Here is a 24,659-nt window from a genome sequence, read left to right as displayed (position 1 = left end):
TGGTGCAATTTATGCATCTATGTCTATATTGATAAATAAGATCAATCTATATCATTTTTTGATACTGTCTTTATCAGGTTTTAGTTTTAAAGTTATCCTGGATTCATAAAATTATTTGGAGAATTTTCCAGTTTTATGTTGGCCTGGAACAACACATATTTTAAAATTACATAACAAAGTTTAAAAGCAAGAAAGGAAAAATTTTAGGTGCCTGAACCAAGAATGGAAACACAAAGTTAGAGTGATGAGTAGGAGTTTAAGCTAGAACTGAGTTTCCTACATAAAGGTGGGATTCATGCTTGGCCATCTTTTTCAAGTGCTAAGGCTTGAGAATACCTTCAAACCTGTAGAACAACCTCTGCTGGAGAGGTACTCAGTCAAAAATTAGAAACTACATTTGGAATCAAATCACCATGAGGGAGATTCAATAAATACAACACACAGGAGAATGAACAATTGAAAACTAAAACTGAAAAATACAGTAATTGAAATTTAAAAATTCAGTAGAATAATTAAATAGTAGATGAGACCAGTTAAAGAGAATTGATACACTGGAAGATTGATCAATAGAAAATATAAAAAAGACATAAATAAATACAAATAATAGGATAAGAGGCATCAATTCAGGTCTAAAAGGAGTTTCATGGGGAAAGAATAGAAAGAATGCTATACCCTTTATACAAAAGGTTAATTAAGGAGAAATTTCCAGAATAAAGACATGAATTTTCAGAATAAAAGATCTTGCTGGGTTTCAAATGACAAGTTAAAACAAATCACAAGTGGATAAATCATATTAAAGCAAAACTGACCTTCAGAGATTAAAAATAATTTTAAAACAATTTTTTAAAATTAATTTATTTTATTTTTGGCTGCGTTGGGTCTTCGTTGCTGCACGCAGGCTTTCTCTAGTTGTGGTGAGTGGGGGCTACTCTCCGTTGCGGTGCGCGGGCTTCTCATTATGGTGGCTTCTCTTGTCGTGGAGCACGGGCTCTAGGCACATGGGCTTCAGGAGTTGTGGCTCCCAGGCTCTAGAGTGCAGGCTCAGTAGTTGTGGCTCACGGGCTTAGTTGCTCCGCGGCATGTGGGATCTTCCCGGACCAGGGCTCGAACCCGTGTCCCCTGCATTGGCAGGTGGATTCTTAACCACTGCGCCACCAGGGAAGCCCTAAAACAATTTTTGATACATGGTATACCTTCTCCATATATCATGTCCTCATCCTTTACATATACCTCTTCCATCAACTACTTCATTCCTTCCTTGCCTTAACTAAAGCTTTCTCTCACCTCAGAACTCTGCTTCCACAACACAGTTTCATTCTACATGCCAAAAGATATGGGTGACCTCGTTTCACAAGCACACCTAGAAACTACTGTTCTTCCTTTTTTTTTTTTTTTTTTGTAAAAATCCATTCTCTGAGATTTTGGCCTCTTATTATAGCACACTTTCTACCTGTCATCATTGTTGTCATTTATTTTCCTGGTTGTTATTTATCATTAATTTATAAAGATTTGTGGACAGGAAGTTCAATGAAATGGAAAATTTCCATAACTCTGAAAAATAGTCTCTTAAGATGTTCTAGTGTGATGGTCAACTGACTTTAGTCTGTTTCAGTCACAATCTGGTCCTCTGTCACTTACCCCATATTGCTCTATATTTTGAAACAGCAGCTAATTCAGTAGTACATACCAGACTACATAATCTGTTATATAAATTATCTTGCTAACATTTTCAATTACCTCACTTACTAATCCTTCCTTTGTCCTCCAGAAACTATACCTTAGATCAGCACAACTGTCTACAATTGGTAGTTATATACCTAGACTACTGGCTCTACCTGGTTAAAAATACAGATTAGTGCCCAATTCAGGGTATCTATGGTCATCTGGGGTCTCGATATTGTCTGCCATTTCTTCCACACTTCTCCAGTTAACTCTCTCTTCTCATACTCACAATAATTATTTTATACCCTCACCATCAAGTTTTTTACTCATTATGGCTCTATGTTTATCCATTACTTCATAGGAAATAAGACGCTCAGTTGAGCTGACTATTTGAAATGTTCTTCACATGGAAGAACAACACATTGAAAACTAAAATGTAAAAGAAACTGGAAAAAATTTTAATATTCATAATAGACAATTGCTTATTTGTAGTATAAAGGAAACAGACATAAATAAGAAAAAGATAAACATTACTGTTCAAAAACAGACGAGGAACATGAGCATTCATAAGACTGGCTGGATAAGATGTCATTTTTTCATCCATCAGTCTACCCAAAACTGGGAATGGGAGGAACCTGCTTGACGAGCATGCAAGAAAATTGCTGTTATCTTCAGGAGGTGGGAATTGACAGGATATACCAGGCAGTTATACCAATTTGATACATATTACCAGAATTTTAAATTTTGATTCCACTTTTTGGAACCCATCCAAATTTTGGAATTGACTTTTTCTCCTATCGTTATAGGAAAAAGTAGAGATAGAATATACAGCTAAAGACTGAAGTTTGAGTGACAACTATTTATAGGGTCTGAGATAAATGAAATGAGCCAGTCAAGAGAGAAAAGAGACTTTCAGGGAGGTAGGTGGGAACCTAGAAGGTGCAATATCAAGAAAATCAGAGAGGAAATGAAATTCCATCAGGACATCAACAGTATCAACTTCCACAGAGAATCAATTTTCAAATGCATGAAACAGGCCAACCCATTTGAAAGCTGATATTGGAATACAGTAGAGAACTTGTTCAACACAATATCATTTTTGGAAGCTGTAAAATGCACCTGTTGCTCAGAAACTGGTTAAACCTCCATGAGGAGTAAATACACATACATGTTCACTGTTGTTGCCTTTTTGAGGTCTCTTGTATTCAAGTCAAAACCAAAAGAGACATAGATCTAGAGTTTGAATCCCAGTCTTTTCACTAGGCAATGTTGCATTGTTATTTGCTCTAGGCCATCAAAATAAAAACATTCAGGAAGTCAGCCGCTGCTATAAAAGTCATCTGGAAAGTCCAGGGAAGGGCCCTGAGCTGCTGCTGGGAAAGGGAAATTGTCCTCTGGCCCGTGAGCTGGCGTGTTTGTCTGCTGAGTGGCTTCAGCGGTTTCATCTGTTGCTGAAAGAGCCAAGAGAAAGGGATAAAACGGGGCTGTAATCCACACCACAATGAGCGGGACCAGTAGCCAAGTGTTTTGTTTGTGTGCTGCCTCTTCTGGCACACCGAATTGCTGCACAGATTGCATGGGCTTTTAATCATCATTTAAACAGAAGTGATCCAACCTTGGCATTCGTTGGGTTTTTATACAGCTTACTGATCACCCAAAGGCGCTAGCACATACAACTCCAAGTTATGATTTTTCAAAGCATAGTGATATCATGATATGAAGGGTAAATGCCTCCCGTATTCTTATATTCAGTGCACATTCTTTGGGTGTTCACAGAGAGAAAAGACTAGATAGAAAACCTAGAAACTGATTTTCACTTTCTGTCAGACAATCTCTGATTAAACACTAATTCCATTTCAAATCTTGAAAATAGGTTTGAGGCAGATTACCTTTTGGATCTCTGAAATTCAGATTGTTAGTTCATCATTGCGTGTTGAATATCTCTCTTCTCTTTTAAGTCCTTTTTCCTTGATTCTGAAATGCTGAGGGAGAAAGCCAAAAAATAAATTATAAGAAGAGTCCATTAAGGATATCAAACTGATAAGCAAAGATGAAAAAAGAGCAAAACTCAATCTTTATGGAAATCTTGAAAGGAAATATGAAGTTTTCTATTTAATAAGAGAAAAGTGTCCCAAGTCTTCTGGATGAAAATAGGAACCCAAACCCTTAATTCTTTATTGACTTAGCAACTATGCTCATAGGAATTTGTCCTAAGGATATAATAAGACAAGGGTTTAAATATATAAGTATAAGGATAATTGTTGTAATATAGCTTATTCTGCAAAGTTTTAAATAGCTGAAATGTTCAACAGTGACTGAATTGTATTCCATTCTACAGATGTTGATTTAATCAGTCCTTTAAATGTTGTGGAAGCATATTTGACATGGGAACATGTTATATGGTCTTTTTTTCTTGCTAACATTTTAATATGAAAAATTTTCAAACATACAGAAAAGTTGAACAAACTGTACAGAGAACACACATATAACTACTACCTGGATGCTATAATTAACACTTTACTATGCTTGCTTTATAATTCATCTATCCATCTATGCATCCCTGTTTCCAACTGTCTTTTTTTAATGCATTTCAAAGTAAGATGCAGACACTAGTTCAGTTCCCCCTAAATACTTTAGCATGCATATTATTAACTAGAGTTCTCTATTTGTTGTTCTTGTCTTAGGTAAATTTACGTACAATGAAATGTACATAATCCTAAGTGGACCATTAGATGAGTTTTGACACATGCATGCACCTGTGTAACCCAAACCCCTATCAAGAAATAGAACGTTATAGGGACTTCCCCAGCGGTCCAGTGGTTAACACTGCGTGCTTCCACTACAGGGGGCATGGGTTCGATCCCTGGTCGGGGAACCAAGATCCCACATACTGCGAGGCGTAGCCAAAAAAAAAAAAAAAGAAATAGAACATTACAGCCACTCCATCTTACCCCTTCCTCATTTCCTGCCTCAAGTTTTGTCAAGGCAACCACTTTTCTGATTTTTTTTCACCACAGCTGAGCTTTGCCTGATCTAAAAACTTCTTATGAATGAACTCATAACAATAAGTACTTTTTTGGTTAAAGCTTCTTTCACTCAATATTATTTTTTGAGATTCATCTATATTTTTATGTGTATACATGGTTCACTCCTTTTTATTGCTGAATACTCTTCCATTGTATAAATGTACCATAGTTTATCTCTTCTCATGTTTATGAGCACCTGGGCTAGGAAACATGTAATGTGCTCTTAAATGAAAAAAAAAAAAAAAAGACCACAAAACAAGATAGTTCATATGGTTTCATATTTGTAAAAAACATAGTCAAATATATATATATATATGTCACTGAGACATATTACAGTTTGGATCTCTGAGATTCATATTATTGGTTTTATATATATAAAACCACTTTTAATATATATACATAAACACTTTATACATAAACCCTTTACATATATGTAAATGCTTTATATACACACACATATATAAATACTAAATATAAACACTAAATACTGTCTACATAGAAAGCTATCTAAGGGGATAATCACCAACACTCTTAACAGTGTGTCCCATCTGTGGTAGAATTTGGGTGATTAATTTTTTATGCTTACATAGTTTCTGGTTCTTATATAATCAACATTCAAGAACTAAAAATTTACCGCTTTTTATTATTAGACTGCATGTGATGGGACTGTAAGGAGCTGAGATTGAAAAGAAAACATTGAGCTATAACATGAGTCTCCTTCCCTGAAATCAAAGGGAAGAACAGAAATGAAACTGCTTGGCTGGAAGAGCCGGGACATGATCGTCTCCCCACAGAGATCGGTTACGGAGAGCTTTGGTTACTGTAAAGTGACCAAAGTGCCATCTGTGGAGAAACAGCCTGCGAAAAACTCCTCTCTAAACAAAGACTCAGACTGGAGTCCTGTCCCTGGATTAGAAAGCCACCTCGTAAAATCCCCCAAAGTTATTTTTTCTCTACTTTACGAAGATTGCGAATTAACCTTTTATTGTTTCCTAAGGAGAACAGACAGGGTAAAGAAAAAAGTGGAACGTTTTACTAAAGGCAATTGAGAATAAAGAGTGCCGAGAGAGGCACTCAAATATATATAAACCTGAGTTTATGTGAAAGGATAACTAACTAAACGCATCTCCTCATATCATCTTTGAAGTCACATGAAATATACTGGGTAAATTTTTGTTTCACTGGAATAGTTAAGTGACATTACTTCACAAAACTCACGAAAAGTGGTAGCTCAGAACCCTTGTGGCTTTATTCATAAACCAAAACTCTCCCTGCTGTGTCTGTTGACGACCTTCAACAGTTGTTGTATTTAAAACATTTTTTAAAGTTATATCTTAATTCTAGGCCTGGTGAGATGTGTCATTAAAACCAAAAGGCAAAAGGATTATTCTAAATAGACAACTACCTCAGTGGTGTTCAGGAGGATCCCGAGAGGAGAAAGAACGTCTCAACTTCTGTGCTCAAGCCTTCCTGAGGAGCCCAAGTAGTTCAGTTCCCCGTTCTTGGAAAACGGGACTGGAGACTGAAGAGCCAGCCCTGATTTTTCTCTCCTTTTTCTTACACAGAAGGGAAGTGATTCAATAGCACAGGATTATTGGTGAGGCAGGAACAGAACCCAGACTTTCCCACTTATCATATGAGAGTCAAGCTATTGGACGAGGCTTAGGCAGGGCCATCTGAGGGCCAGCAGACACCTCGGTTCCATAGGTACCACAGGTCTCCCTCCACATTTATCCCTGGTTGTGCAAAAATGGTCCAGTGAGGTCCCTTACAGATCCACTGGTGTGAGAGCCTCAGAAAACAGCCCTTGCAGCCACAAGAGGACCAAGCGATCCTGTAGTTCCATGGGCTGAGTAGAAAGATCCCTTGGCAGGGTAGGCAGAGCCCTGGATGCAGAGTCAGATGACTTTGAATCCTGACCCCACCCAACAAGTCAGGGCTCTTAAACTCTTAGTTTCCTAATATGGGTGGAAAATGTATCAAATAAAATATTTATCATGTTAAAGCGCTTGATTTAATATCCCCAATTGAAATAATGAACTTGGATTTTTTTTAATTAAGCACTCATTTGTTTAATGCTGTGCTAGGTATTGATGACTGTATAAAGACAATTTAATAATTTAATGATTGGAAATCTAGACTTCAGAGTTAGATTATTTTAGTTTGAATCCCTGCTCCACCATGGATTATTGGCAAGAGATTGGGAGGTTATTTAACCTCTCTGCTCAGTTTTCTCCTCTGTAAAATGAGAATGATAAAAGTACCTTCCTCATAGGGTTATTATGAGCATTAAATGACTTAATATATGTAAAGCATGTAGAACAGCTCCTGGCCCATAATAAGTGCTATATTTTTGGCTATTATTAGACACTGTATCTTACTGACAAAAATAATAACAGAGATGAGAATAACAATGTATTCCAGTGTTATTTTGATGGCAGTATAGGTACAAAGGAAGAGTGGCCAATTTGTATATGAGCTAGAAAGTTTATACTAACTTATTTGAAATCAGAATTAATCCACCAGCCAAGAATAGCTATATATTACCACCCAAAGAACTGTAAGGAAGCTATTAATCTGTTCTGGCTTTCTGGGTCTGGGCTGATGCAGTGTCCTGTGGTAGAATATGATTGGCTAAGGCCATGGATCCCTTTGACCCTATTAGTCAGTACAAGTAGCAGCTTGAGGGCAGTGGCCTGGGGAGGGGTCACAGGCTCTCAGCTCCTCATGGTTAACTCAGGGGCCAACTTCTCCAGCCCAATCCGGCTGTCTGTATAATCCTCACTCTTCTCAGAAGCACAGCAATCTGTGCTGACCTTTTCCATTGCACCTCCCTATCCTTTTCCCCAGATTTATTTCTCCGGGGGGAGAGATTAGGAAGAATAAAAGAATTGCACAACTTTTCCCATTTCTGCCTTCGCTAAAATTATACTGATGTACTGGCCACAAAACACCAGCAACTCAAAAACGGGAGTCTGCCAGGAGTCGTTGCTGGGATAGAGAACACACACTAGGACCAGTTGGAAAGTCAGGGCAAGAATAAGGCAAACCAGAGTCGGAGACCAGCTGTCAGTATGGAAATTGCTAAGAGCTGACTAGGAATGAATACCTGAAAGCAGAGACAAGAAAGAAAGAAAGGAAGGAAGGGAGGGAGGAAGGAAGGAAAAAGAAGGAACCAGCAGAGGCAAAAGGTGGCAGTGGAAGAATTATAGAATTATTTCTAGGTAATATTTTAAGAAATAGAATCATCTTTTTAAAAAATAGAATCAGGCTACATTCACAGTTATCCTGTGGGACTTCCTAAAGATACCAATTAACTGGGTTTGACAGAAAATTTTTTTTCACGCTATTTACTTTGGGAAAGAAAGTTATAGACTCCCAAGAAAGAATTAAAGACATGCTAGTATTCTCAAGGGAGAGAGAAATGCTCAGGTTGGTTGGTTGGTTGGTTTTACCTAAATGCAATTAACTGCTTATAGCAAAGACAATCCATGTAGAGAAACCCAAAGAACCATGAGGTTGAGTCAAGCAGCACGGTGAGGTGGTGGGTGTCTGGAGGCAGGATAAAAGACCCTCGTAGATGGAGGGTAGAGCTTCGTCTTTCTCTTGGCTCAGGTGGACACCTGGAGCTTGTTCTCTTTAGTACCACCCATGTACAGTCACAGAGGTGTTCCCCTTCCAACCTCGTCCATTCTTGATGTCAAGGATCCAATCTCTTTTTAAAAAAGCCTTACGGCTATCTTGGGCCATTGGAAAGAGGGAAGTTCTGTTGAGGACAGTTCAGATAGGACTGTGCCGTCTTGGGGCACAGACGTTCTTCCTGCCAAATGATCAACAGGTGATAGGCGGACATCTCCAGATGGGAGCTTTCCCTGTATGATAACCAGCAGAACAACCAAGGTACTCCTCTAGAGAGGTGTGCGGAGCTGTCCCAAATGCAGTGGACTCTGCAATTATTGCCTCAGCTCAAGACAGAGGCCAGGCCAGCTCCCAACTCGTGAGTATCTGGTCCCTTTCAGGTGCATCCCCTGAGCAGGGCTGCACTGTCCTCCTCCCAGGTCATGCTTCCCGCCTATTCCAGCTCATCTTCCCTCATGGGGCGATAGTGGTCTTGTTTTTCATCTTTTCCCCTTCTAAGCTCTGACTAATGTCACAAACTTTATTCTTGATTCCTTCAGGACTTAGTTATTTTTACTCTCAAAGTTCATGTTGACAGTGTTCTTTGGGAAAACAAAACAAAACAAAATCTTGATTTCTTTGCCATTTTTTGGGCCAGCTGACTGACACTTGTGCTTTTTTTAAAATTTATTTTATTTATTTATTTTTGGCTGCGTTGGGTCTTTGTTGCTGCGCACGGGCTTCTCATTGCGGTGGCTTCTCTTGTTGCAGAGCACGGGCTCTAGGCACACGGGCTTCAGTAGTTGTGGCTCGCGGGCTCTAGAGCGCAGGCTCAGTAGTTGTGGCACACTGGCTTAGTTGCTCCGCAGCATGTGATATCTTCCTGGGCCAGGGCTCGAACCCATGTCCCCTGCATTGGCAGGCGGATTCTTAACCACTGCACCACCAGGGAAACCCCTGACCTTGTGCTTGATCTTCATTTCTGTTCTCCAACTCTATGCCCACATTCCCCCCTCCCCCCACCACCCACAAAGCCGACCTCCAGATATATCAGAACATGTGCTGCCTTTGATCTTTTTCACACAGCTCACTTTGCACACATATACTGAGATCAAGAGACCTTCAAGCAGGAACCTGATAAAAACGACCTCCCATCAGAAGTTCACGCATGGCCTCCCTAGAAAATAGCTCCTGGGGCAGACAACCATGTAAGGTTCAAGGAAGTTACATATGTTTAAAATTGAATTTTTTGAATTTATAACAAATTCAACAAACAAATATAACATACCCATGTGTTTCAACCTCTATCTCAATTATCCTGTGTCTTTGCCCTCTTTAGTTCCAACCCTAATTCAAAAGAAGTAAGACAGATTCTCCTACAACAAATCCCCAAACTGCCATGGCACTCCAAATTTTTGATAGAGTCAACATTTGACGATTTAGAGAATTTAAGAAGTAGAGAATGACAGCACTATTCACAATAGACAAAACATGGAAACAACCTAAGTGTCCATCAACAATTGAATGGATAAAGAAGATGTGGTACATATATACAATGGAATGCTACTCAGCCGTAAAAAAGAACGAAATAATGCCATTTGCAGCAACATGGATGCAACTAGAAATTATACTAAGTGAAGTAAGTCAGAAAGAGAAAGACACATACCATATGATATCACTTACATGTAGAATCTAAAATATGGCACAAATGAACCTATCTACAAAACAGAAACAGACACAGACATAGAGAACAGACTTGTGGTTGCCAAGGGGGAAGGGGTGGGGGAGGGAAGGACTGGGAGTTTGGGATTAGCACGTGTAAACTATTTTATATAGAATGGATAAACAACAAGGTCCTACTGTATAGCACAGGGAACTATATTCAATATCCTGTGATAAACCATAATGGAAAAGAATATAAAAAAATAATATCTATATGTGTATAACTGAGTCACTTTGCTGTACAGCAGAAATTAACACAACATTGTAAATCAACTATACTTCAATTAAAAAAAAAGAAGTAGAGAGTGAGATGAAAGAGTAGACAAGGAGACTTCAAAGGGGCTTGTTCCTACTTAGACGATGAGTGAACAGAATTAGAAGTCCACACATTAGCCATCTCAGATCCATGCTGGAGTGAGTGTGAACGTAGGGAGCAGAGTAAAAAGAATCCTTCCAGCTTTCAAGCCATGCCTCTCTCTTACTCCTCATTCTATCTTTTATCAGCCTAAGTGTCCTCAATGACTTCCTTCATGTAGGCAATTAAGAGTCTTACCAGTTCCTTCTTCATGTCCCTGTGGAAAGCAAGTTACAACTAGCAGAACTTGGAGGCCCTGACACTGGCCTATCCACTGAGAAACTGAGCAGGGTCAAAAGTTCTTTAATTCCTCACATCTAGGGCCTATGCAAATACTTCAAGTCCCAGCTTTATTTTGTAAACTTTCACTTTTGGAGAATATTTTTAAAGGACTCGATTGCTGTAGATGATTATGGTTTGGTTCATGTCTGGGAGGAAATTTCTGCCCAGGTCATTGCTCTAACTGCTGTGGGGTACAGCTGGAAGCCTCAGTCAGGAAGAGCCTGAAAGCCCTTGTTTTCTTTTTGGTCCACCCCAAGGACCGTTTAGAAATGTAGTGGTTGTGATTTGTCAAATCATTTTGGAAACATTTTTTTAAAATTTTAGCTTAGCATTAAATGCACTGCATATGGGAAACCCTGATCTGTGAGCTCAATGGATATATGCTTTTCCAAAAGAAGTGGGAAAAATTCATTAGCACCTACCTCCTTTTGATGTTGACCCAATCTGGGCATGGTATAACACATCCTATATTTAGACCAGTGATGTTTATACAAGCTACTGACCATTTACTGAGTTCATTTACTCAGCTAATAGCAGAGTCCAGATTCAAGTGAGGGCCCTTGTTTCAATACATTAAACACTAAGGTTACAATGCGTTTACATTCCCCTTATAAACTAATCTGAACGTATTTCTTAAGCAAACATTTGAAGTTTCATATTTGTAAATTAAGATGTACCTAGAAAAGGAGTGAAACATAACATCATAAAAGCATTCCTAGGGGACTTCTCTGGTGGTCCAGTGGTAAAGAATCCACCTTGCTAGGCAGGGGATGCAGGTTCAATCCCTGGTCAGGGGACCAAGGTCCCACATGCTGCACCGGTGCAACCAATAAGTAAGTAAGTAAATAAATAAATGAAAAAAACTGTTTCTAGAATTTTGGAATGGAAGGGAATCTTCTAAATAAAGAAATTGAACCCTAAAAAGAGGTTAGACTAAAGTAATATGTTCAGCAACATCATAGGTATCAAATAATAGAATGCATTCTGATTTCTATTTTTTCCTCTTTAGATTATGAAATATTTTGAACACATAGAAAAGAATGGAGAAGAACATGGTTCAAAATTCTTGATATAAAGTTTTAGCATATTTTAGTCAACAACTATTTAATCTGAATTTTAAAGCCCTGTACACTCCTCACTGATCCTATTTCTCTGTCGCCTTCCTCATTTGCTGTTCACATTTCCATGTTTTAATGTCTTTAAATCATATTTTATTACCCCTGTGTATATGTGTAATATATTTTGTGCATTTAAAATTTTTTTCTGTTTGTAATTTTTATCTTCATATTTTCTGCAATGTTGGAATTCTGTATAATGAAGAATATAAAAAATAATGCTGAAGAACAGCCACAGACTAGAAAATATTTGCTAAAGATACATCTGACGAAGGACTGTTATTCAAAATATACAAAGAACTCTTAAAACTCAACAATAAAGAAAACAACTTGATTTGAAAATGGGCCAAAGACATCTATGGACACCTCACCAAAGAATATGTACAGATGGCAAATAAGCACATGAAAAGATGCTCTACATCATATGTCATCAGGCAAATGCAAATTAAAACAACAATGAGATACTGCTGCACAGTTGCACACCATGGGCAATATCCAGAACACTGACATCACCACATGCTGGTGAGGATGTGGAGCAACAGGAATTCTCATTCATTGCTGGTGGGAATGCCAAATTGTATAGCCACTGTGCAAGACAGTTTGGTGGTTTTTTATAAAACTAAACATACTCCTACCATAGGCTCCAATAATCACACTTCTTGGTATTTACCCAAAGGAGTTGAAAACTTACATACACACAAAAACCTGCACGTAGATGTTTATGGAAGCTTGATTTATGATTGTCAAAACTGGAGAACAATCAAGCTGTCCTTCTGTGGGTCAATGAATAAATAAATGTACATTCAGACAATGGAATATTATTCAGCACTAAAAAGAAATGCACTATCAAGCTATGAAAAGATATGGAGGAACCTTAAATGAATATTATTAAGTGAAAGAGGGCAATCTGAAAAGGCTACATACTGTATTATTCCAACTATATGACATGCTGGAAAAGGCAAAACTATGGAGACAGTAAGTAAAAAGATCAGTGGTTGCCAGGGCTTGGGGGGTGAGAGGATGCACAGGCAGAGCACAGGAGATTTTTAGGGCAGTGAAAATATTCTGTATCGTACATCGTGGATACATGTCATTATACATTTGTCCAAATCTGTAGAATGTAAAACACCAAGAGTGAACCATAATGTAAACTATGGACTTTGGGTGATTATAATGTGTCAGTGTAGGCTCATCAATTGTAACAAATGGACCAATTTGGTGGGGAATGCTGATAATGGGAGAGGCTATCCATGTGGAGGGGCAAACAGTATATGGAAACCTCTGTACCTTTCCCTCAATTTTGCTGTGAACCTAAAACTGCTCTAAAAATATAAAGTCTTCATTTTTAAAAAGTTAAGTCTGATTAGCAAAAAGAAAATACTGATAATCATACTGATATTATATATTTATATTGAAGTATTAATGATGTATAAATCACTTATCACTTTTATTTTCTGGCATGAGCTACTAGGTAGATAAGATATAAGATATGATCCCAATATATGAGATTTCCAAAAAGTGAATATGAACATCAACATTTAAGAGATGGATGGAACAGCCTACAAAAAAGAACAGAAGCGCAGAAGGAGAATGGAAGAATGTGATGTTATCATAGAGCGTCATCAAAGTATTGGAGTAGTTAACAGTGTCAAAAGTGGCAGACACTATATTAGGGACTATTACGAGTACATTGAGTTTTCACACAGGAAGGAATGAAGGGAACTGAAGAATGAATTTTACCACAAGACATGCAAACATTCAACCCTTTGCTCAGCCCACAGACTCAAAGACACACAATTAAGTTCTTTCAATTAGGGAAAGTTATGTGAGAGTATCTAGAGTAAAAGAATTTCAGATTTTATAATTCTTCACATGAAGAAGAATCCCTATAAAATGGTTCAGAGTACAATTTTTTTCTTGATTCTATTTCATCTATAAGAATATCACTTTAAAACATTGTTTATCAAAACTGACACTGTAAAATCCTCACCCACTAATGTTATGTTGCCTTCTCCAAAAGAAACTTAAGAATTTGGGTTTGGAGCCATTTGGAATGCCCTCATCAGCACTTATTAGCTGTGTAACATTGGCCAAATTATTTAACCACGATGAGCTTCAGTTTTGTCTTTCTTAAGTGGAAGTGATTGGGTTTTTTGAGGATAAGTTAGATACTGCATGTGGTAAGTGCTTAACGAGTTGCAATAATGCTAAGGCTCTCATAACATATTTTAAGATACTCTTCCTCTCAAGTCTTTTGTCTTTGAAAAGTACTTTGTAACTTATTCTCTGATTTACTTGCATTTATTTATAACTGCTATTAGTATAAACAATGTGATATTCCTTGACAAAATTGAGCCCCTGCCCTTCATAGAACTTTTAAATTTTTAATCCTCACCTCTGAGTGGTATATTGCTCTAATAACATGCTACATTAATTAACTGAAGGACAAAATCATGATAATCTCAACAGACGCAGAAAATGTACATAATAAAATTCGACATTCATTTATGATGAAAAAAACCCAAATACTCTTAGCAAACCAGGTTAGAACAGATATTCAATAATCTAATAATGAATATCTACAACAAACAAAACAACAGAACTTCAGCAAATACACTTAATGATGAAATAATGAAATTGTTTTCTTTGGAATTGGGAAAAGGCAAGGATGTTATCACTCCTATTCAACAATTGCTCAAGTTCGTAGTAATACAGCAAGGCAACAAAAAACACATGAAAGCCATAAGGTTTAGAAATGAAAAAATAAAAGTAAACTATTTGCAGATACTACGATTATATATAAAATATTTTAAAATAATTTACATTTAAATCATGAGAAAGAATGTTTTGCAAGACTGCTGTACATGAAATCAATATTTAAAAATCAGTTCATTTCTATATATTGAAAAGTGTTAGGAAATGAAATTTAGTGTATGCTCTTATAATAGCATCATAGTGTTAAACACCTAGGAATAAATCTAAATAAAATTCTGCTAGACTGCTATACAAAAAACTGCAAACACTAAGAGAAATTAAAGAAAATCTAAATCGTGTTATACAATATGAATGGATTGGAAAACTCAGTCTTATACCAATTGTCAATGAAATCCTGCACTCTAAACTCTTACGGATTTTTAAAAATTTCACAAGCTGAGTATAAAGTTTATAAAGAAATGCAAAGGACTTACGGTAGCCAAGACTTTCTTAAAGAAGAAATATGAGCTGAGAAGACTTTTTCTCAGATGCCAAGACTTATTATAAAGCCACAGTAATTAAGACAGTGTAGTGCTGGGCATGAATAGGCAAATAGATCAATGTAAATCTGAAATAGACCAAAGAAATCAGAAATCATCTGCTGCATATGGGAACAGTTGCCACGGCAAAATACAGCTCTCAGATCTGGCTGGACTCCACATTGCATGGGCAGATTCTTGATTAGGGGGTCTGGGGGCCAGGGGAAGATGTGTTGTGATATGCCACACTTACTTCTGCGTGGTGTGGCCACCCTGCTTCCATTAAGTTTTAGTGCCTTTGTCTAGAAACTTAATTCTGTAGTTCATCTGACACTTGTTTCACATGTTTTTGGTGTGAAGACCAGTCTGACTAGAATTGGGGACAAATGCCAACATTCTCAAGCAGAGAGGGGGACCACAGTTTGCCGTGTTTAGACACAACAGCCCAATGACAAAAAGCTATTGGGTGTTTGGAGGCAATTTTTATGGGCAAGTCATATCAGTTGAATTTGTCTACTAAACCCCTAATTTCAAATGGTAGGGCTTTGGGGATAAAGAGAGATAATGTGATACGAGCAGTAGATAGATTCCCAGTAGCTCCCAATCCCGGTAGCCAAGTGCTGGTAGTTTAAACCAGCCAAGTTACAAGGATGATTAAAGTCTTAAAAGGAAGTTGAAATAGCAAAGGGAGGACAGGCTGTGGTCCAAGTGTCACAAGTGGAAGTCCTACCTCTGGGAACCTGGCATGATAACATTGGAAGAAGGAAAGTCTGAACGTCTCCCCAGTGCCTGCCAGACTGACAGTGGTGACTTTTCAATTAGAAATTAAATAAATGCCAGAAGTGTGGATGTAGGAATATGAGAGAATGGAGTTTCCCTGACCCAACCCTCTGTGTGGGAGGGGATAAAATACAAAGGCTGATTACAAGTCAAGCAAGGTTTTTAGTGCCTGTGTTACTGCTTTTGATTCAGAAAAACTCTGCTTTTACATGCTGGTTAATCTTTTTAATTCTTACAGATAGCTCTTCTGCCTTCTGAAAAGAGCTAGACCAGACTCTCACTGAACTACTGTATACAATATTCTGAGCTCTCGGAGATTTTTCTTAAAAATTATGTTGAGATGATAAGGTCTCAAATAGTTTTATACTTGGAAAGATACTTTTTAAAAAAAATATATAGATGCCAAATAATGGCATCCATTTTTAAAATATTTATTTATTTATTTATTTATTTGTGGCTGTGTTGGGTCTTCGTTTCTGTGCGAGGGCTTTCTCTAGTTGCGGCAAGCGGGGGCCACTCTTCATCGCGGTGCTTGGGCCTCTCACTATCATGGCCTCTCGTTGCGGAGCACAGGCTCCAGACGCGCAGGCTCAGTAGTTGTGGCTCACGGACCTAGTTGCTCCGTGGCATGTGGGATCTTCCCAGACCAGGGCTCGAACCTGTGTTCCCTGCATTGGCAGGCAGATTCTCAACTACTGCGCCACCAGGGAAGCCCGGAAAGATACTTTTAAAGTAGAGCATTAAGGATACCTAATAGAGACATAGATCATTTATTAGTAAATTATAAAAAATTATTTTGTATATGAATTTTTTAGGGAAAATATTACCTTGTTGGATGAGAACTGAGGAAAAGCAATGGAGAGAAATATGCTGGGGAAACAATGGACTTAAAAAAGTTTTCCACTAAACAGAAAGTACAGACATCAGCTTCAGGTATAGCTGGATCCAGATGCTCTCACAATATGACCAGAAAACTCTCTGTATTCATCTCACATCTCTAAGTTTCTTTGCATAATCTTCATTCTCTTAAAGACTCTTCCCACTTAGTGGTAAAGATGGACAGAAATAACTCTAGTCCTCATTCTTATCACCTTCACAACTTCACCAAAACAAATGCATTCCTTTTCTGATGGCATTATTAAAAGTCTTTAGATTGACTCTATTCCAGACCTGTATGATTGGAGTTGGAGCCAGTCCAACGTGGATCATATACACAAAAATGTGGAAGGGAGTTTCCCCGAAGTGGTGCTGTGCTAATGAACATTTTTTCCACTGCAAAATAATTATTGACTAAATGGAGCTTTGATAAGCACCTATTGCTTAGAAAGTATTTGCCATGCTTCTAACATCACTGGTCTTGCCAATACGCCTGCCTGGCTCTTAGAAGACAGTCGGGTTGTCTTCACTAGTGAAGTCTGCCTCCTTTTTAGGTGTTTACACTTCCAGATGGGCAGAGACCACTGGAACCTGTGGTATACCATGTTTTTTTCCCATGGAAATTTTAGTGATTTAAAACCAGTGGTCCATGGCAACAAAAAGAATAAAATCCCTAGGAATAAACTTACCTAAGGAGACAAAAGACCTGTATGCAGAAAACTATAAGACACTGATGAAAGAAATTAAAGATGATACAAACAGATGGAGAGATATACCATGTTCTTGGATTGGAAGAATCAACATTGTGAAAATGACTATACTACCCAAAGCAATCTACAGATACAATACAATCCCTATCAAACTACCAGTGGCATTTTTCACAGAACTAGAACAAAAAATTTCACAATTTGTATGGAAACACAAAAGACCCCGAATAGCCAAAGCAATCTTGAGAAAGAAAAATGGAGCTGGGGGAAATCAGGCTCCCTGACTTCAGACTATACTACAAAGCTACAGTAATCAAGACAGTATGGTACTGGCACAAAAACAGAAATATAGATCAATGGAACAGGATAGAAAGCCCAGAAATAAACCCACGCACATATGGTCACCTTATCTTTGATAAAGGAGGCAAGAATATACAAAGGAGGGGCTTCCCTGGTGGTGCAGTGGTTGAGAATCTGCCTGCCAATGCAGGGGACACGGGTTCGAGCCCTGGTCTGGGAAGATCCCACATGCCGCGGAGCGACTAGGCCTGTGAGCCACAATTGCTGAGCCTGCATGTCTGGAGCCTGTGCTCCGCAACAAGAGAGGCCGTGATAGTGAAAGGCCCACGCACCGCGATGAAGAGTGGCCCCCACTTGCCGCAACTAGAGAAAGCCCTTGCACAGAAACGAAGACCCAACACAGCCATAAATAAATAAATAAATAAAATTAAAAAAAAAAAAAAAGAATATACAAAGCAGAAAAGACAGCTGGGAAAACTGGGCAGCTACATGTAAAGGAATGAAATTAGAACTCTCCCTAACACCATACACAAAAATAAACTCAAAATGGATTCGAGACCTAAATGTAAGGCCAGACACTATAAAACTCTTAGAGGAAAACATAGGCAGAACACTCTATGACATACATCACAGCAAGATCCTTTTTGACCCACCTCCTAGAGAAATGGAAATAAAAACAAAAATAAACAAATGGGACGTAATGAAACTTAAAAGCTTTTGCACAGAAGAGGAAACCATAAACCTTTCTCCCTCAGAATGGGAGAAACTATTTGCAAATGAAGCAACTCATAAAGGATTAATCTCCAAAATTTACAAGCAGCTCATGCAGCTCAATATCAAGAAAACAAACAATCTAATCCAAAAATGGGCAGAAGACCTAAATAGACATTTCTCCAAAGAAGATATACAGATTGCCAACAAACACATGAAAGGATGCTCAACATCACTAATCATCTGAGAAATGCAAATCAAATCTACAATGAGGTATCATCTCACACCAGTCGGAATGGCCATCATCAAAAAATCTACAAACAATAAATGCTGGAGAGGGTGTGCAGAAAAGAGAACCCTCTTGCACTGTTGGTGGGAATGTAAATTGATACAGCCACTATGGAGAACAGTATGGAGGTTCCGGAAAAAACTAAAAATAGAACTACCATAGGACCCAGCAATCCCACTACTGAACATATACCCTGAGAAAACCATAATTCAAAAAGAATCATGTACCACAATGTTCATTGCAGCTCTATTTACAACAGCCAGGGCATGGAAGCAACCTAAGTGTCCATGACAGATGAATGGATAAAGAAGATGTGGCACATATATGCAATGGAATATTACTCAGCCATAAAAAGAAACAAAATTGAGTTATTTGTAGTGAGGTGGATGGACCTAGAGTCTTTCATACAGAGTGAAGTAAGTCAGAAGGACAAAAACAAATACCATATGCTAACACATATATATGGAATTTAAAAAAAAAAAAAAAAAGGTTCTGAAGAACCTAGGGGCAGGACAGGAATAAAGACGCAGACGTAGAGAGTGGACTTGAGGACATGGGGAGGGGGAAGGGTAAGCTGGGACGAAGTGAAAGAGTGGCATGGACATATATACACTACCAAATGTAAAATAGATAGCTAGTGGGAAGCAGCCGCATAGCACAGGGAGATCAGCTCGGTGCTTTGTGACCACCTAGAGGGGTGGGATAGGGAGGAGATATGGGGATAGATGTATACATATAGCTGATTCACTCTGTTATAAAGCAACAACTAACACAACATTGTAAAGCAATTATACTCCAATCAAGATGTTAAAAAAAAAAAACAACCAGTGGTATTTTTCAAGTCGTCGTTTTTCCATTTAATAAACTATTTAATATATGTGTATTTTAAAGATGTGGTTTATAGTTTTTTGGCTCACAGTTTGAGCCACTTCTATCCCCCAAAGTATTCTTAATGAGATATCTTAATTCCCAAAGTAAACTTCCTCCAACTAAGTCACTCAGCAGCCATGTATTAGGTGCCTGCCAGTTGCGCTCTATTTAGGCACAGGTATATTAATTAACAAGTAAATCAGGGTCTCTGTCCACAAGATTCAGCATAATGAATCTAATTTACCCAAATTCAGAGCTATATCTTCTGTCTCTAATCTGAGCTTAGATTTGGCCCCATGTAAGAAATTAAATTTTTTTCAACAAAAGTTCAGTATTTCATTTTAACCAAAGCTGTATTTGAAGGCAGATTCCAATAAGTGTGGTCTGATACAAATGACACCATTCATAGCAAACAGCAACAGGCCAGCTGCAGTTTGAGTCATGTTTCCGTAAACAGAGCATGTGTATGAACTCTGACCCCCTGGTAAGGTTTCTACAACTTAACAAATAAAATAGTGAATGTGATAAACTCCTGAAAACTAGCTTACGGGTCAGAAACTCTAACCAAAGTGGTGCTGCCAGGCACTGTTCTTAGAACAACTTATAATAAAAGAAAAACATTTTTTTTTTTCTTCTGTTATCCCTCTTGTTCAGGAAGAAGCAAAAGGCAGCTTAGTGAATTGGAGACAACTGGAGGTGGTTTATAAGGATGGAGTGCAAAGGTAAGTTGGAGTTTGTAGGAGATAGCTTTTAATTGGAGAATTGTCCAGTTGTCCCCAGTGTCACCTGCTTAGGCTCTTGGTGGCTGCCAGTGTAGCTAGTTATCTGAAGGGCAAGAAAGCCTGAAAACAACTGGAAGAATCCAAGTCACATCATCTTAAACATAGAGTTGTGATCATAAATACAAACACAGTCAAGAACTCCTCCAAACGCTGGCATTTCTGAACACAGTTACATCCATGCGCCAGGCCTGGCAGTGGGCGTGTGGGTGACAGCCCAGACTGACCTCTGGGCGGGTGGTCAGTCCTGTCAGGCTGCACTGATGTACATCTTGCTTCAAGGAAGAGATTTCCTTTGAGGACTCTGGGTGATCTCTTGGAGCCGCCTAACTGGCTGACCTGGGAAACCCACACCAAGTGCCAAAGGCACCAGAGGGGATCGGGTTTAGGCTTTTGGCCAACTGCATGCAATCTCCACCTCATTCTGGGAAGCAGGCAAAAAGCTCATCCCCTTGCAAAGCGGAGAGAAGGTTTTTCAAGGAAACACAAAAGCCAAGTTCAGTTTAGATTCAGAAAGTCACTGCACCAAAGATTCCATGAACCTCTCCCTGCAGAAATGAGAGAGGTGGTTCTGGGTCAAGCTGGTTCTTAACACATGTGCAAAATGGACCACCCAAGAGATGGCTCTTCCTGAGCAAAATGACCTTCCTTCCTTCTGCCTTCCTGTGTTTGCAACGACGAGCCCAGGAGCAAGCTGATGACACCAGTCTAGGGCCATAGAGGACCATTCCTAGTCACTGTAGGCATCAAAAACATCAAAAGAGAAAACTATTAAATTCAAAGACTTCACCAGTAGCTATTACATGCAAAGCACTTCCAGTGGTAAAGTGTAGGAAAGGGTTTAACAAATGAAAACAGCCAACTCAAAACTGTACTTTTTATCCATCTTCCTTTCACACTTGTACAATATGACAAATTCAGGCAGAGGTGCCCTGGGGATGTCTTAGAATAATTCATAACCAAGTGGTCTTGCTGTTATTTCACTACTCCTGATGGCCCACAGTCTAAGCCTCCCTTTTCATATTATATCTTTAGTATTGTTTATTCTTTTTATTAGGTGACTTGCCTCTTCAGCTCTCTTTTCCAAATAACACAGTTTAGCTTAGGCTTTGACATCTATTAAAACACAAGGTCTCCTTCAGGTCGTAATAGACTTGATTACTGTTTTCACTTAGGATGTGAAGTTTAGTATCCTATCCTATCAGCTGGTTATATGAAAGAATCTTTAAAGGCTGGGCCCAAAATAACCCCAGCCAAGTTCACCAATTTGCAGACTGCAGGCTAAATCTGGCCTGCAGATATTTTGTTTGGCTGGGCCAGTGATTTTTGTTTTGTTTAGTCTTGGTTTTGTTTGGTCTTGTTTTGTAATTGAATTTGAATGACTTTCGGCAGAATATTCTTTTTCAAATTCCATAGACCCCGCCTCTCTCTATTGCCATGACCCTTGTAGGTATTTGGGTTTGTGATGCCTGCCCTACATAGTAAGTGGTGATAGCAAACATGCATGTCTCATTCCCAATCCTATGATAAAAACTTTTGAAGTTTTACCTCTAAATTTGAAATGATTTTTTTGTTTGTATTTGTACTATTTGTATTCTTTTGAGATACTTATTATCAGATAAAGAAGACCTTTCTATTTCTTGTGTATTATGAGACATTATCATGAATGAGTGTTGAATTTTACCAAATGCTTTTCCTGCCTCTATTGAGATAACCATATTTCTTTCCTTTTTTTCTATTAATTACTAAATTACATTGCTCGATTACCAAATGTTAACCCAACATCATGTTCTCAGAATAAGTCCTTCTTGGTTGTAATATATGATCCTTTTTATATAGAGCTTGGAAGTGTTTGCAGTTATTGTGTTTAGAATTTTTACCTAGTTTGAAGAGAAAGCTTACTTTTTAATTTTCCTTTTTGGAAAAGGAAATGCCCTTGCTGGGTTGTGGAGGTCAAGGAAATGCTTGGCTCATTACAGAAGTCAGCAGGGGTTTCCTCTTCTCTAATCTTTGGAAGACCTTGAGAAAAATGTAAGTAATTTAGTATTGTGGGAAGAGTTTGAATTTCAAATTCAATTTCTTTAATAGATGTAGAACTATTCATAACTTCTTTTCCTTCATGTGGCTCTTTAGTAATTTGAGATTTTCTAGAAATTTGACCGTTTTTACAAATAAGTTTTCAAGGTAATTGATGTCATGTTCTAAATAGTATCTTATTATTACCTTCTTAATGCCTTCTGATATTGGTAATTTGAGCCTTTTCTCTTTATTTTTCATTAGTCTTGCTAGGAGTTTATCAATTTTATTCACCTTTTCTCACAACTAACTTTTTTTTTTTTTAATGTTTATTTATTTTTTATTTTTTTTGGCTGTGTTGGGTCTTCGTTTCTGTGCGAGGGCTTTCTCCAGTTGCGGCAAGCGGGGGCCACTCTTCATCGCAATGCGCGGGCCTCTCACTATCGCGCCCTCTCTTGTTGCCGAGCACAGGCTCCAGACGCGCAGGCTCAGTAGTTGTGGCTCACGGGCCCAGCCGCTCCGCGGCATGTGGGATCTTCCCAGAACAGGGCTCGAACCCGTGTCCCCTGCATTGTCAGGCAGATTCTCAACCACTGCGCCACCAGGGAAGCCCCTCTCACAACTAACTTTTGACTTTATTTTGTCTACTGTATGTTTTAATTTAATTAATTTTAATTCTTAATAACTCAGATATGACTGTACCATTAGACATAATCAAGCATCCAAATGTTGGCAACTAGGTATAGAATCTACATGAATGTGATAGTTAGACTCTAATAATCCAGGTGTGTTGTGTAGGTGGTCCAGATATCATGAGCAGCATTACTGTCAGGGACATAGTTTTCTGAGGTGGTGAACGGCTCACGGAATCATTCCAATCAAGTCAAATAGGACCTTCTCTCAATTTACAGTTATTACTATAAGAGTCAGTGTATATTAAAACTGTACAGAAATATTTTGTGTTATATATAAAAGAAGTTAGGCTCTAGGTAGATTTTTTCCTCTATGTAAATATCCAGTGAGACAGTTTGGAAGCTGTGCAGATGTAGGACAAGTATTCGATTGCAGGACACCATGTATCCCTGAACCCTCTTACTGAATGTCTGTAGGGTTTCCCAATTACTGTGACAAAAGAGGAAAAAAGCCTCCTAAAATTTCCAAAATGCCTGGCTAGGTGGCTCTACCATTCCCTTTGAGATATGACCACTGAAATAGGGAAGAAGTCATACAACAGATGACCCTCACTTGTCAAAAGTGGTTCTTTCTTTAACTCCTCCATCTCCATCATCATTCAGGATTGATTACCAGACTCCACTTTGCTTCTCCTGCTCAGAGATGTTGTGGCTCCCTGGGGCTTGTCCTAACAGAGGCTTCCTCTGTAGGCTCAAGGCTATATTGAGTCTATTCCTACTGTGTAGTAGTGTTCACTCACCACCGCTACACTGATGCTAGTGTAAGATCTGTTCCCAACCTGTGTGTCAGCCTTGGTTTTGGTCTTTCTAAAGCCCTTTGGGTATACTTCCACCCCACTTCTTCATTTGGGCTGTCCTGGACTGACTTCCAGTATAGTCGAGCCCTCAATTCCAGCAGATGGTCACCTCAGCATCAGGCTCCCTCCCTAGAGGTCCCAGGGGATTTTCCAGATCCAAAATTGGCACCAGGGCTGATTGAAGACACAGTAGGTCCTGATTGGGTTTGGTACTCCAGTTCACTACATATTTTAGGAGCATTGCCTGGATTACTTGTCAATTTCAAATTCTCTCACCCATGCTTTAACCTAGTTGCCACTTCTGCCTCTGTCAGCCCTTAACTACCTCTTTTCTTGGGCCAGCATGGTGTTGTGTACCAGTTGCAAAACTGGCATTCTCTAGGCTAGTAGCAAGTTCTATGATGATGTTAACCCAACAGATTACAGGGTCTGCAGGTTCCAGTCCCATGGCTAGCTGGGATTTCCCTCACTGATGGATTCAACATGTGCTTGATGCTGGGGCCCTCAGCTCAGGGACCTGTGACACTGTCTGCATTGAGATGGCTTCCCCCCTTCAAGTACTACACCTACCCACATTATACACCAAATCTCTGCCTACCTTTTCTTTGACATGAGTTGCTGCTTACCTGTTAAGCTAGAGGTGAGTCTGTGGTCATCAGCAACGTGAGCAGTGGCTCTCTGTTGCAAAGGCTGCCCAGGTAAGTGACATGACCTGATGAAAGTCCTCATTATGTTGAAACTCCTTCTCCTGGTGAAACTCCTACTAGCTGTACCGCTGTAGACCCAGAGGCTCCCATAGCCAAGGAGACCATGTCCCCGGCTGCTCACC

The 24,659-nt window shown here is 38.8% G+C and overlaps 1 long non-coding RNA gene across 1 annotated transcript in view; it reads left to right on the top strand.

Annotated features, from left to right (window-relative positions):
• Nucleotides 1-22,350, top strand: part of LOC132372114 (uncharacterized) — an 81,182-nt gene extending 58,832 nt beyond the window's left edge. Inside the window, exons 2-3 of the long non-coding RNA XR_009505102.1 lie at nucleotides 20,201-20,268; nucleotides 22,253-22,350. This is a non-coding gene — a long non-coding RNA (uncharacterized LOC132372114). The remainder of the gene's footprint in view (nucleotides 1-20,200; nucleotides 20,269-22,252) is intronic.
• The last annotated feature ends 2,309 nt before the right edge of the window (nucleotides 22,351-24,659 follow it).

Source organism: Balaenoptera ricei, chromosome 9 (assembly GCF_028023285.1).
Source record: "Balaenoptera ricei isolate mBalRic1 chromosome 9, mBalRic1.hap2, whole genome shotgun sequence".
NCBI lineage: Eukaryota > Metazoa > Chordata > Mammalia > Artiodactyla > Balaenopteridae > Balaenoptera > Balaenoptera ricei.
This window is presented reverse-complemented; position numbering and strand designations above follow the sequence as displayed.